Source organism: Saccopteryx leptura, chromosome 3 (genome assembly GCF_036850995.1).
Source record: "Saccopteryx leptura isolate mSacLep1 chromosome 3, mSacLep1_pri_phased_curated, whole genome shotgun sequence".
Classification (NCBI taxonomy): Eukaryota; Metazoa; Chordata; class Mammalia; order Chiroptera; family Emballonuridae; genus Saccopteryx; species Saccopteryx leptura.
In genome coordinates, this window is record NC_089505.1 from 196,043,298 (window position 1) to 196,058,163 (window position 14,866).

General features: G+C 41.1%; 1 protein-coding gene across 1 annotated transcript in view; it reads left to right on the forward strand.

Moving 5' to 3' along the window:
• The window catches only part of RNF144B (ring finger protein 144B), a 264,045-nt gene that overhangs the window by 71,381 nt on the left and 177,798 nt on the right, over window positions 1–14,866 (forward strand). The window lies entirely within an intron of this gene.

Sequence of the window (14,866 nt, forward strand, 5' to 3'; positions counted from 1 at the left end):
ATGCATACTACTGAAATGGTTTAATTCAAAATAAAAAAGTATCACCAAATAATATAGTCATAGTAGGTACACCTCATTTAAGAAATGGCCAAATCATTATGTTAAAAGTGTGCAGATTGGTCTCTGTATGCTTCTAAGTGCTCTTTACTCTTCTTCTCTGAAAATATTTTGAAAATCCTCACCCCAAATTTCCTACCTTTCCTACTGACCCCACAGCTGTGCCTTTGTGGATTCATCCATCTGGTGGGCTTGAGCATGGGCATGTCACACCTACTGGTAAACCCAAGGGCTCAGGGCATCAGACTGTTCTCTCACCATCAACAGAGGCAAGAGGGATTCACTGTCCCTGGCAGCTCCTTTTGAGTGCCTTTTCCTTTGTAAGCAAATGTCCTGCTGTCCTGAAAAGGAAGTGGTAGTTCTGTTATGTTTGCAAAGGATTAGGGAAAATAGAAATAAGCCATTGCTGATTATCCTTTGTTAGAGTGACATCTTTGTTTGCTGCTTGTCTTAGCTTAGGCTGTTATAGCAAAATATCATAGACTGGGTGGCTTAAACAACAGGTATTTCTCATAGTTCTGGAGTGTGGAAGTTTAGGGTCAAGGTGCTAGCAGATTTGAGAGCCTGTATTCTGGTTTGAAGATGGCCATATTCTTGTTATGTTCCCACATGACCCTTCTTTGATGTGCATGCATGCATGCACACCTGTGGGTGTGTGTTGGGGGAGGGGGGCTCTGGTTTTTCCTCTTATAAGGGCACTCATCCCATTGCGAGGGCTCCAACCTCATGACTTCATCTAAACCCAATTACCTCTCCAAAGCGCCACCTCCCAATACCACACCATTGGGAATTAGGGCTTCAAAATATAAATTTGCCTGACCAGATGGTGGTGCAGTGGATAGAGCGTCGGACTGGGATGCTGAAGACCCAGGATCGAGACCCCGAGGTTGCCAGCTTGAGTGCGGGCTCATCTGGTTTGAGCAAAAAGCTCACCAGTTTGAGCCCAAAGTCGCTGGCTCGAGCAAGGGGTTACTCAGTCTGCTGAAGGCCCACGGTCAAGGCACATATGAGAAAGCAATCAATGAACAACTAAGGTGTTGCAACGCGCAACAAAAAACTAATGATTGATGCTTCTCATCTCTCCATTCCTGTCTGTCTGTCCCTGTCTATCCCTCTCTCTGTCTCTGTAAAAAAAAAAAAAATACACACACACACACAAACACACACACACACACACACACACACACACACACATATATAAATTTGAGGGGGGCACAATCATTCAATCATAGCACTGCTCATGTGCTTCATAGTACTGGATGAGACCATGAGGGAAGCTTGGAAATACAAAGTGGGGGCCTACCTAACCAATCCCAGATTTTTATGTGACTGTTAATAATAATTCTCCATTAAAGTGAAAATGTCAGGCAAATGTTAAACCAAACAGGACGGCAGGCCAATAGGACTAAATTAGGACTATCCAGGCCAAAAGGCCATTATATAGAAAGGATGGGACTTTATCTGAAAAGTTTTTGCATAAGAACACTAGAGGGCGCTTTAGACTGTAAGAATTCTGCTTTAAGATACACAAGGGAACACATTCAGTACCAAATTGATGTTAATAAATTTCAGTAGTGAATAGTTTATATATCTTTAAAATAATTATAAAATAATAAATTGTTTATTTAATTAGGTAAATGCATATCAGGTAGTTTTGATATTCCAATGGCCTGAAAAAATTAAACACAAATGTTTTGATGTTTGTCTACCCAGTCCCACTCTATGCTAAAGGTTATGATGATCCTATTTTTGTTTTACTTTAAAAATTTTTAAAAAAATATTTAGGAAGTGCCTTAAGGTTAAATATTGGATTTAAATTTTCTCTCACTAACGGAGAGTTTATTTTTTTTCTTGGGGGGGATGGCCAATTTCTGGGACAGAGTGCTTACTCCACAGCCAGGTAAAACAACTACAGCATTGTTCTTTGAGATAAATGTAATGAAATTGTTTTACATCCATGTGATGTCCACTGTTCTTATAGCAAATGTTGACAAGTAAGAGTAGATTATTAAGGTAAGTACTCTAGTCTTTAGGGAAGCAGTAGAAACAGTGGAAGAAAATGTTTGACTGGATGTCTGACCCAGGGCCTGCGGGTCCGCCCCTACCTCTGTGACTTTGGGAAAATTTTATAATTGCTCTGGGTATGTTTGTTAATAAAATGATGGGGTTGAAATAAATGACTGCTGAGTCTTCTTTAAGCCTGAAGCTCTCTAACCCTGGATTTTATACTTGACTTTGGTTGGTCTTTAACCTACATTTGCGTGTAGATGTCACGTCTAGAGGTTACTTTTGGCTCAAACCATGAAGTCTGGGACACCGCAACAACTGGGTCAGAAGAGAGTGGGGAAGTAGGTGGTCCTTTAAGTTCTTTAAAATAATGGCTCATTTTGCATTATGAACAGACTGCTTTTGTCAACTTCTAGAAAATACTAATACAAGCACTGCTGCCCAACCTCAAACTCCCCTCAAAGTAAACATGATGTTCCAGTGTTTATATTGCATTGACTTTCCAGCTAGGATTCAGACTAGATACAAAGTGAGAAACCAAAGTCACTTGAGATTTTAAATCAAATCTAATTAGTCTATTTTTGATGTTATGAAAACAAATGAGGTAAACATTTGCCAGATAGCTGTATGCCCCCATCTGCCCTTGTGTAATTGAGGCCAGACTGTTTAGCGATCTGGTGTTTGATTTAATATTGTTGCTACACAGCTTTTGTAACTCCTGAAGAATGCTCTGACATTGTTAACTGAGTTTTCCTCATAAAACATATTGTTGAATGGTGTACGCTTTACATGGAAGAATAAAATGTTAGCAACATACATCTCTGTTGGAAGGACAATAATTTGGTTGATAGAATTGCACAAGTTCTGACTTAAAGACACACAAAAAATGATTCTTACCTGTTTCTAGACTTGTCAGACTTTCAGAAGTCTTTTGCATGTCTTTGTATGAATGCGTCTGCGTGCATCTGTGTGCATGTATTTGCATGTCTTATGTCTGCACATGTATCTCTGTGTTCATACTTCAAGAGTACATTCATTACAGTTAGTACCTCTTGGATGATTACTTGTTTTACATCTTGAAAGTTTCTCCACACTTCAAAGTTCCCCATCTGTGACGGTGAAATAAAAAATAAGGAGCGATCCCCAAAGGGAACTTCCACATCTTGGTAATTTCTTCCTGACTCATAAAGTCTAAGCTGAGTGTTGGGAGCAGCAGGCAGAGTAGGGAGGAAAGGACACGAAGGCTAAACCAAAAAGCAGCGTAAGGCAGGGGAATCCTGGTGGGTCTCACCTTGGCAGCAAGGTGCACAGCTCATCACATCTGCAAGAAGAACACAGTGGTAGTCTTAGAAGGTCAGTGTCAGGAAGTTTCCACCATTTATTGTTCATCAACCCTGTACTGAGTGCCTGATTTGTGCCAAGTGCAACAGTTGGTGAAATGAATGTGAAAGTTCCTTCTGTCAAGCATTTTAAGGACTAGCATATAAAACAGGCATAGAAATAAACCATGATAAAATCAGAAATGCTGAGAGAGATGCCAAGGGAGCCTCAGGAGTTCAGGCTATGGGAGGATAGGAGAAGACTCTCTGAGGACACAATGACTAATGTCTTCCAAGGGAAGACAAGGGTTCCCCTGGTGGACAGCATGCCTAGGTGTGAATAGAGGGAGCATGAACCCCCATCCTTGTGCAGAATGGTTGAGGGGAAGGTCATGCTGAGTAATGGCAGTCGTGCCTGTGAGAGATGGACCTCTCAGTTCTTTTATTTATTTATTTATTTATTTATTTTAGATTTATTTATTCATTTTAGAGAGAGGAGACAGAGAGAGACAGAGACAGAGAGAAGGGGGAGGAGCAGAAGCATTAACTTTCATATGTGCCTTGAACAGGCATGCCCGAGGTTTTGAACTGGCAACCTCAGCATTCCAGGTCAACGCTTTTACCCACGGCACCACCACAGTTCAGACCTCTCAGTTCTTTTAATGCTTCATAAGGTCTTTAATGGACAGGATGGCTTGAATTAAAGGTAGTGAATTCTGTTTTGTTGTTGTCATTTCAATCTTTATTTATTTAAGGCATGCAATACTTTCCTTTGTCATTTAGCTAAAAAGTAATTTTAGTATTCTTCATTAAAAGTATGTCTGAAACAACACTGGCAGAAGAGAGAGATCAGATGGATACCAATATTAACACTATTGTTTTTACTGACATTGCTTTCAAGATTATCAGTCAAGGCTTTCTTAGTTTTAAGTGACTGAAACTCAGACTAGCTTATGCAGAAAAGGGAATTTGTGGGTTCACATAATTGGGAAGTCTGGAGGGTAGAGACAAGAATAGCTGGACCTGAGTTTTTGTTGCCCCTTATCTCTGTTCCCCTTTGCTTACAGTTTTGTATCCTACAGTTTTTTTAAAAAGATGATCTTTTTTGAGAACTCTAATGAGGTGGAGAACTTCAGTTGATATAGCATGAGCCAGATGATTGGCTGGTATTTTGGCTGCTGTAGTACAAGTGGTGAAGAAACTGTAGAGAGAGTTATAGAGTTATGAAATAAAAAGTAAAGCCATCCTCTTGCACACCCTTCCTCAACTTTTGTGGGACAAGAGTATCAAACATTGGGGAAAAAATGTCACACATCAGCAATGGGCAATGAAGATCAAGGATGTTAGACTGACTCAGATAACAGGAATGACACTCAATACATGTTAGGTGGTTTTCCTAAAACTTTTATGTGTAACACAATGTTCATCAGAATTCTATGAGATAGGCGTGAGTATTATCTCCACTTTATGGATGGGGAAACTGAGGTGCTATGGATTGAGGAGTCTGCCCAGAGTTGCTCACTAGTGCATAGAAGTTGTTCACTAAGCATATGATAAAGAAGGGAAGTGGAAAAACTTGGTATTTTTTTCCAGCAGCTAGCTCAATAATTTGATGTATCCACCCAGATCCCAAAGGTCCAGTGGAGTCCACTACAGCTGGGGAATGGGTTTGTCTGGTTCACCTCTAGGCTTACCTGACAATAGTGAATATGGATTCAGGGCCACCTGCTAACCAACCCTTGGGAGCTTGGCTCAGGGATAGCATAGAAGAGCAAGGGAAATGAGAATGGGGTCCACTTCCTGACAGAATAGGTGAAATACAGGGAGGAGACATTGCCTGAACACCTTCCGCAGCTCTGTTCTGTAACACCAAATCAGTAGGCCTGTCTGTCTCTCTCTCTGGGAGCCAGACCTCCTTGGGTTGACTCCTAACCAGAGAATGTGGACAGACACTGAGGTATCAGGTCTAAAGCCAGTGTCAGTGAGGGTCGAATGAGGTGGGGGGAGAGGGAGGAGTGTGTGAAGTTATCTCCCTTGGCTAATTTTTTGTTGTAAGCTTTTAAATTATGGTTAAATATACATTACATAAAACTGACCATTCTTAAGTGTACTCTTCAGTGGCATTAGAACATTAACAATGTTGCACAACTGTCATTACTGTCTACAGGCATACCTCATTTTATTGCATTTCTGCTTACTGCGTGTCACAGATGTCTTTTTTACAAATTGAAGACAAGACCCTCCGTCAGCAAAAAGATCGACTTGCTTCATTGCGGTGGGAGGGAACCAAGCCTGCTCTTCTCTGAGGTATGTCTGTTTTCTAGAACTTTTCATCATTTCAAATGGAAACTCCCCATTCTCCCCTCCTGTCAGCCCCTGGTAACTTCTATTTTAGTTTCTGTCTCAGTGAATTTGCCTGTTGTTCCTCATATAAATAAAGGGGAATCATGCAATATTTGTCCTTTTGTAACTGGTTTCTTTCATTTAGCATAATGTGTTCAAGGTTCCTCCATATCCTAGCATGTGTTAGAATTTCATTTCTTTGTTAAAATGAGAAGACCGGAGAGGGGATGGCATGAGGTGGTCTGGGAGTGCCCTCCTTGGGGGCAGTGGGAGAAAGCAGAGCAAGGGTGCAGTCCTCCTGCCCTTCAAGAAGCTCTGAGTTATTACCCTACTTTTTCCTTGACCTTTTTCAAGGCTAGCAAGTGTTGTGATTGATGGGACAACAGAAAAACAAACTTCTCGTCCCCAAGCTATCTCCAAACTCCTTCTCCATATTACCTAAAATATGGGGACTAGGAGATTGACTTAACAGTGAGAGTGTGGAGTTGAGGTGGGAAGAAGGCTTGTCAATTATTCACACTTTAGTGGGAGTTCCTGTCATTGGATCATTCTCCAGAACTCCCAGCTGAACTAAGCAAGTAGGAATTACGGCGTGGGGGTGCAGAGTAGAGTGAGGCTGGGACTCTGGAGCATGCGTGTGGCAGCTTATCAGGATAGCAGCTAAGCTCTGGATACCTGCGCAGAAGGAGGCAGAGAAGGGGAGCCTGGGATCTGGAGGAGAAGGGCAGAGGAACCATTCTTGCTCTTGCCAGTCTTAATAGGGACCGGGTGGGGCACTTTTGTGGCCCACGTAGAAACTGTCATTTAAAACATCTTAGGGGGCATGCTCTCCTGGGAGCAACCCTGCACCTCTGCCTCCCCCATGTTTCTCCCCACAGGTGTTCATCTCCTAAACTCTAAGGGTCCCCACGAGACTTGCAACCAGGGGAGCAGTGGGCAGTGGCAGCTCGTCCTGGGCTAGCCTCCGAACCTCTCTCCAAGACCCCTTTTCTCTGGCTCTCCAGTGAGCTGACAGCAGCCCCGCCTCGGCTCACTTCTTTCCTACAGTGTTTCTAGAGAGTCAGAGCAGCCCAGCCCAGGCTCTCCCCTGTTGCTTCTTCTATCCTAGGCCCTTTCTTGTTTCACTGTCCCAGCTTTAATAAATGTACTCTCAAAATCACCTGGACTTGTGTTGTGATATCTTTTCTGCACAAAGCAAGAACCCACACACTACAGGTCCATTCTGGGCCCAGTCCCCTTTCTGATAACACACCTGTCTGGCTGCCTGTGGAAATATTGGACTCCGAGGCTGCTGTTGTCCCCATGTATTGTGTTTAGACTGTGGAGACACCATCTCAGACCTGTTGATGCTGCATGAAAAAAAAGAAAAGAAAAGAAAAAAAAAATCTAAGGGCCCAGCCCTTCTGGAGTCTTAATGAGGAATAGGGAGTGCTGTATTTTGCATCCTCCTTGCCTCCCTCCTTTGCAGACTTTTTGGTGATGGAGCCACGAAGAAGTTTCCAAGGCTGACTCTGGGTCAGGCAGTCAAAACAGAAGTTCTTTGTGGAGACGGTTTATGTTCTTTTCAGCTGTGCTCACACGTTCACTTCCAGCTGTAAGGTCTTGTGGGCGATGCCTCTGTACTGGCTTCCCATGGGTTTACAGACTTTGACACTCTTGTGGGAGGACAGTCTTCTTTCATCTCTGTGTGCTTCCTTCTTAGCTGCACGCCGGATAGGCTGGTGAAAAGGTAGCCAGCTCTGACTGAACACAGTACTTGCAGCGTCAGGAGACAGGGAGGAGGTTTCTAGGTCTGGGTTGTTGACCTAATTCTGTATCATGTTTTCAGCATTGCTGACCTAATTCAGCATTATGGTTTCATTGAATGAGTTGATTATTTTTATTTCATATTCTGGTAAGTGAATTACCTTCACTACTTTCAGTTTTTCCATGTCCCGTTTTCTAGTTCCTTAACACCTTTTATATGCACTTGAAATTCCTTGCTTAAGCTTCTTCTCTTTCAAGTCAGTGGGGACAGTATTGCCTGCTTCTTATTTGAATGGCAGCATTGCTATTATAAACACCCCGGTCTTACATGTAATTTGTATGAGAAATAAATTAAAATTTGTTGTCAAGTTTTTTTTTTTTTAATTTTTATTAATTTTAATAGGGTGACATCAATAAATCAGGGTACATATATTCAAAGAAAACATGTCCAGGTTATTTTGTCATTCAATTATGTTGCATACCCATTACCCAAAGTCAGATTTTCCTCCGTCACCTTCTATCTAGTTTTCTTTGTCCCCCTCCCGCTCTCCCTCCTTCCATCCCCCACCCCCCATAACCACCAGACTCTTGTTCATGCCTCTTAGTCTCATTTTTATGTCCCACCAATGTATGGAATCATGCAGTTCTTGTTTTTTTTCTGATTTACTTATTTCACTCTGTATAATGTTATCAAGATCCCACCCTTTTGTTGTAAATGATCTGATGTCATTATTTCTTATGGCTGAATAGTATACCATGGTGTATATGTGCCACATCTTTATCCAGTCTTCTATTTTTTTTTACAGTGATTAAAGCCTTTAAGCAAACTCTTGGCCAATACAGCAAGAATCCATAAGAGTAGTGTCCTTAACATGTTCACCAAGTCCAAGTTGGCACCATCACCATGCCAAATCCCTGAAAAATGCAACCCAACCCCAGTGCAGTCTGTTAGGAGCTGTCCCAAGAAGCAGGAGTCCAGGAAAAGTCCATATCCAGGAAAAGTCCGCATGGCACTGGGATTGTTGTCATAATTCTATACTTTGCAGCTCACGTCCAAGTCCCAATGACCGCTGCTTCTAGCTGGTAATGATTCAGGTAGACTGGAAAAGCCATCTGCAGCATGTTTGGAGATGGAGCTTCTGTTCTCCTCTGCCTGGAGAGATGAGACCAGGTTGCTTTTCCCTGGAGTTCTGTGACTGTGGCGTGGTAAAGAGAACCTTGGGATACTCTAAGCTGGGTGGCAAAGGTAGATTCATAATAGAAGTCAGCAAAAGGGGGGAAACAGAGCTCTAACTTAGGAGTAGGTCCCAGCCTGAAATATGAGTGGGGCATTGAGGTAGGAGGAATAGAGGAAACACTATATATTAAACAAAGCAGCAGAAAATAGGACTATCAACACCCACAACAGAGATCTTTGAGGGAAGAATAAAAAACCTGACTATTCAGGCAAGACATAGTTAAGTGGCCCTTGTGCAAATGAGATCAGTTTACCTGCTTCTTGGAAGAAATACCCTAGGCTCGTCCACAGTGTCATAGATGGGGCTGACGGCCCTGGGCACCTTCAGCCTTCAGTGGCAAACCCCAGCATTCTGGGCAAGGTTAGGTCATAGGTGGCTGGAGCAGGGCTGGAAGAGACTGAACCCTCCCTTAGAGAAGCAAGGGGGAAGCCTACCTTCCAGTGTCCCTGTTTCCTCACAGCAGAGGCATGTAAGTCTGGCAGGCTTTAGCTCAATGACCTTCCTTTCCACTACTGAAGCAGGACCCAGATGGCATCCTGTGAGACCCCTTTGGGGTGTTGGAGCCTTTAAGGGCGTATCCTAAAAGCTGGTAGTTCCCCTTATCTCTATTGGGCTTTTTCTGCCTCTTGGTATCTTTTTTTTTTTTTCATTTTTCTGAAGCTGGAAACAGGGAGAGACAGTCAGACAGACTCCCGCATGCGCCCGACTGGGATCCACCCGGCACGCCCACCATGGGGCGACGCTCTGCCCACCAGGGGGCGATGCTCTGCCCATCCTGGGCATTGCCATGTTGCGACCAGAGCCACTCTAGCGCCTGGGGCAGAGGCCACAGAGCCATCCCCAGCACCCGGGCCATCTTTGCTCTGATGGAGCCTTGGCTGCGGGAGGGGAAGAGAGAGAGAGAGAGAGGAAAGCGCGGCGGAGGGGTGGAGAAGCAAATGGGCGCTTCTCCTGTGTGCCCTGGCCGGGAATCGAACCCGGGTCCTCCGCACGCTAGGCCGACGCTCTACCGCTGAGCCAACCGGCCAGGGCTGCCTCTTGGTATCTTAAAAGCCATGCTCAGAAGATCTCGCTGAGGGATTTGAGCAGGGGTCCCCAAACTTTTTACACAGGGGGCCGGTTCACTGTCCTTCAGACCGTTGGAGTGCCAGACTATAAAAAAAACTATGAACAAATCCCTATGCACACTGCACATATCTTATTTTAAAGTAAAAAAACAAAACGGGAACAAATACAATATTTAAAATAAAGAACAAGTAAATTTAAATCAACAAACTGACCAGTATTTCAATGGGAACTATGCTCCTCTCACTAACCACCAATGAAAGAGGTGCCCCTTCTGGAAGTGCAGCAGGGGCTGAATAAATGGCCTCAGGGGGCCACATGCGGCCCACGGGCCGTAGTTTGGGGACTCCTGGATTTGAGGATCCCCATCCGCCTATATAAATCTTTTCCATATATCTGGAGCTATTTGGAAAAAGACAAAACAGTGTTATTAGCTGGATCAAATAAAAGAAGGTAGAAGTTTGCAGGAGAAAAAGATTTGGCATCTCCTGTTCATCAGCATTCAAAAGAAATTTTAAAATTTTTAAGTAAATAGCATGATATGGTAGACCCATAGGAGTTCCAGGATATGACTTCCCCCTTTTAAATTGACCTTAAAATATTTGCTGGGTACACTTTAATAATACCTTGACTTTAAAGATTGTTGTTGTCAAGTTTTTATAGGAGCTGTATTCTTCATATGGCATTTTAATATTCAATGTACCAATGTTGTCTTTTTGCTTTAATCAACTTCCTTGAGTGATTAAATATGGGTTGCTAGATCTGGCTTTCACTATCTCTGAAATCTGATTCCTTGTTAAACAAGTTAGTTATTTATTCCCTAAAGTTATATTCTCTGTGGACTGTAGTTGCTGGCATTGCCTTTTGTGTTTCAGTTTCAGTGAAAACATTTAAACAAATCACTTAAAATATATATGTTCTCATTGTATTTTGATATTCATGTTATCTTGTTGTCAGGTTGAACATTGGAGGAATGTTCTAAGTTAATGTTCAAACTCACAGCTGCATGGCTTTTTTGTTTCTAAAACTTAATCGGTTATGCCCAATTTCTGCTGGTATGACATAATAAAAAGACTCTTATGTCTTGTGTAAATTTGAATTTTGTATCCCTTCCCTAATAGTTGGTACATTTTGAGATTCTCTTCACTCCTAAAAATTAAGTGGAAATAATAATTCGATTAAGTATGGCTTTTAAAAATCTTTAATAACAAGATGTCATTGTTTAAAAATTATTTTAATGATTAGAACATTCCAATAGGAATGATTCATTTCTTTTTTTTCTTCCTCTTCTTTTTTTAAGTGAGAGGAGGGGAGGTAGAGAGAAAGACTGCTGCATGTGCTGGACCAGGATCCACCCAGCAACCCTCTTCTGGGGCTGATGCTCTGCCCATTTGGGGCCATGCTTGCAATGGAGCTATTTTTAGCACCTGAAGCAGAAGCTTCATAGATCGATCCTCAGCGCCTGGGCCAACTTTGCTCCAATGGAGCCTTGGCTGTGGGAGGGGAAGAGAGAGACAGAGAGGAAGGAGAGGGGGAGGGGTAGAAAAGCAGATGGTTGCTTCTCCTGTGTGCCCTGACTGGAAATTGAACCCAGGACATCCACACGCTGGGCTGATGCTCTACTGTTGAACCAACTGACCAGGGCCAGGGTACATCCTGCTTTTAAATCACACCTGTTTATGTATGTGAGACCTATGTTAAATGTAAATAAATACATTTAGTAACCCTTCAAGGAACAATTCCCTCTCTTCCATAAAAGGATACACTTACATTTTATAAGAAATAGCATCTTAATTTTATTTAATGACAGGTGGTTTTGAGCAAAAATTTGCAATATAATATTTATGTTCCCTTTTTCTGTTACTGAAGAGAAAAATAGCTTCAGAGGAGAAAGCAGAAAAAAAGGTTTTAGGTCCTGTCATTGACTCTGACTGTATTCCTTTACTGTAGCTGTATTATCTGCATAGATTGCTATAATTATAGAGTTCATTTTTGCAGCAGCCTCAACTAATTCAGTTTAAAATTGGATTAAAACAAAACAAAACTTTCTTTTTCTTGTGTGTCCAAACCTGTGATTTAGACTGTTCTGGACTTTTAAAAGAATTCTTAGCCAGTTCTTTTTTCAACCACAAGTTGATTTAATTTCCTTAAAAAGCAAGAAAATTGTGCCACATTCAAAGAGCCTAGATTTAGTTGTTGAGGAGCTCTTTCAGATGATGGGGGAAATTAAGTGGACCACCATGTACTATTTTCTTTTATAAGTACAATTGACCTTTGAAGAACATGGGGGTTGGGATGCTGACCTCCCACACAGACAAAAATTCATATATAACTTTTGACTCCTCACAAACTTACCTACTACTGGACTACTGTGAAGCCTTACCAATAACGTATAGTGGATTTACACGTTTTGTATATTATATGTGTTATATACTGTATTTTTACAGCAACGTAACTTGAGGAAAGGAACTGTTATTAAGAAAATCATAAGAAAGAGAAAATATTTATTGAAAATAATCTATCTAGAAGTAGACCTACACAGTTTAAACCCATGCTCTTCAAGGGTCAGATGTAGGGGAAGAGAATCATGGCTGGGAAACCGGGGGTGAGTCTCAGTCAACTCAGAGGAAGAGTTGGCAAGGCTGGGATTCTCCCTTTTAACCTTAGCATCGCAGTGGATCTTTGTTTTCATGTGGACTTTTCCCCCTCCTTCTTTCTTCTCTTTTCCTTCCTTCCTTCTTTTCTTCCTTCCTCCCTGTCCCTTCCTTCCTTCTTTAAAAATATAAGCGTTAAAAGAATGGTAATATTTGGATGTGCTCTGAGCTTTGGAAAGATTTTCTTTGAGTTTAGTCTACTGGGTCCATTTAGTTCTGCTGTGTTTTCATACTGCAGCCATCAGAAGAACTTTAAGTGGAATGAAGCACACAGAAGTATTAAATTATCTTGAGTTTCTTCTTGAATCATTTTAACTGCAGTTATTTTCTTCCTTTTGCTAGTCAGAAAATGTGGGGCTTTAGAAGCAGGACTTCCAAGATAGAAAAGCTCAACATTGTACAAACCAAACTTTTTTCCATTTCTCCATGGAAGTCCAGCATCTGATTTCTGATTAGATCAGTACTGAAAGGAGGGCCTCTGGCTTAAGCAGTTGTGAGAGGGAAACTGTTAGCTCTGGCCCCATAGCACAGCCAGAGGAGACTCTAGCTGTGTCTACTTGGAGATTATTAGTATATATAGAAACAAGGGATTGGTTTAGGTAAGTACAATATATGATTTATGAAAGAGGAAATTTGGAGTGGTGATTAAGACTAGAAGCATTGGTGTGACATCAGAGAAATGGTGCCGTGAGGAGCACTACTGATAAATCTCCCCCAAATTTCAACAAGTTCTTCAACCAGAGACAGAAAAATCTATCCTTGGAGTTTCTGGGAGTCCCACACACTGAAAAAAAAGTGCTATCAAGAAAACCACCTTCAGATGCCATTAAGGAAAAGGAAATCAAATATCATGGATACAAAAGATAGAGAAGTAGCACAGATAGATGCAGAAAAATCTGTGGAGAAAAAATTTAATATATTGGAAACCTTGGAGCTAAATGACAGAGAATTTAAAATAGAAATCCTAAAAATACTCAGAGATATACAAGGAAACACAGAAAGGCAATTTAGGGAACTCAGAAAACAATTCAACGAACACAAAGAATATATTACCAAGAAAATTGAAATTATAAAAACAAATCAAACAGAGATGAAAAATTCAAATCATGAACTGGAAAACGAGGTAACAAGCTTAGCTAATAGAACAGGCCAGATAGAAGGTAGGATTAGTGACATAGAAGATAAGCAACTTGAGGCACAACAGAGAGAAGAAGAGAGAGACTCAAAAATTTAAAAAAATGAGAAAACCCTACAGGAATTGTCTGACTCCATCAAAAAGACTAACATAAGAATAATAGGTATATCAGAGGGAGAAGAGAGAGAAAATGGAATGGAGAAAATATTCAAACAAATAATAGATGAGAACTTCCCAAGCCTGTGGAAAGAACTAAAGCCTCAAATTGAAGAAGCAAACAGAACACCAAGTTTTCTTAACCCCAACAAACCTACTCCAAGGCACATCATAATGAAATTGGCACAAAGCAACAACAAAGAAATAATTGTCAAGGCAGCCAGGAAAAAAAAGAATACAACATATCAAGGAAGGCCCATTAGATTATCATTGGATTTCTCAGCAGAAACTCTACAAGCTAGAAGAGAATGGACCCCAATATTTAAAGTCCTGAAAGAGAAGAACTTTCAGCCAAGAATACTATACCCATCAAAGCTATCATTCAAATACTAAGAAGAAATAGAAACATTCACAGATACAGAAAAGATGAGGGAATTTATCATCAGAAAACCTCCACTCCAGGAAATACTAAAGGGGGTTTTCCAACCAGATACAAAGAACAAAACAAAACCAAACCACAAGTAAAAGCTCCACCAAGAACACAATAAAACCAAATTTAAACTGTGACAACAAAAACAAAAAAAAGGGGGAGAGGACAGAGATTAACAGTAGCAAAGGATGATGGAGTGCAGAAGCACTCATAAGATAGTGTACTATAATGAACATGGTAGGTACCCTTTTCATTACTTAATGGTAACCACCCTTGAAAAAACCACCACAGAAGCACATGACTTAAAAAGGTAGCAACAGAGGAAAGAAGTATGGAATACAACCAAACAAAAACAAATGATAGAAAAACAAAAGAGAAGAATCAAACAAGATACAAAACTAACAGAAAGCAATTTATAAAATGGCAATAGGGAACCCACAAGTGTCAATAATTACATTAAATGTAAATGGATTAAACTCACCAATAAAAAGACACAGAGTAGCTGAATGGATTAAAAAAGAAAATCTAACTGTATGCTGCCTACAAGAAACACATCTAAGCAACAAGGATAAAAACAAATTCAAAGTGAAAGGCTGGAAAACAATACTCTAAGCAAATAACATCCAAAAAAAAAAAAAAAAAAAAAAAACAGGTGTAGCAATACTTATATTTAAATATGCTGACTACAAGACAGCAAAAGTACTCAGAGACAAAAA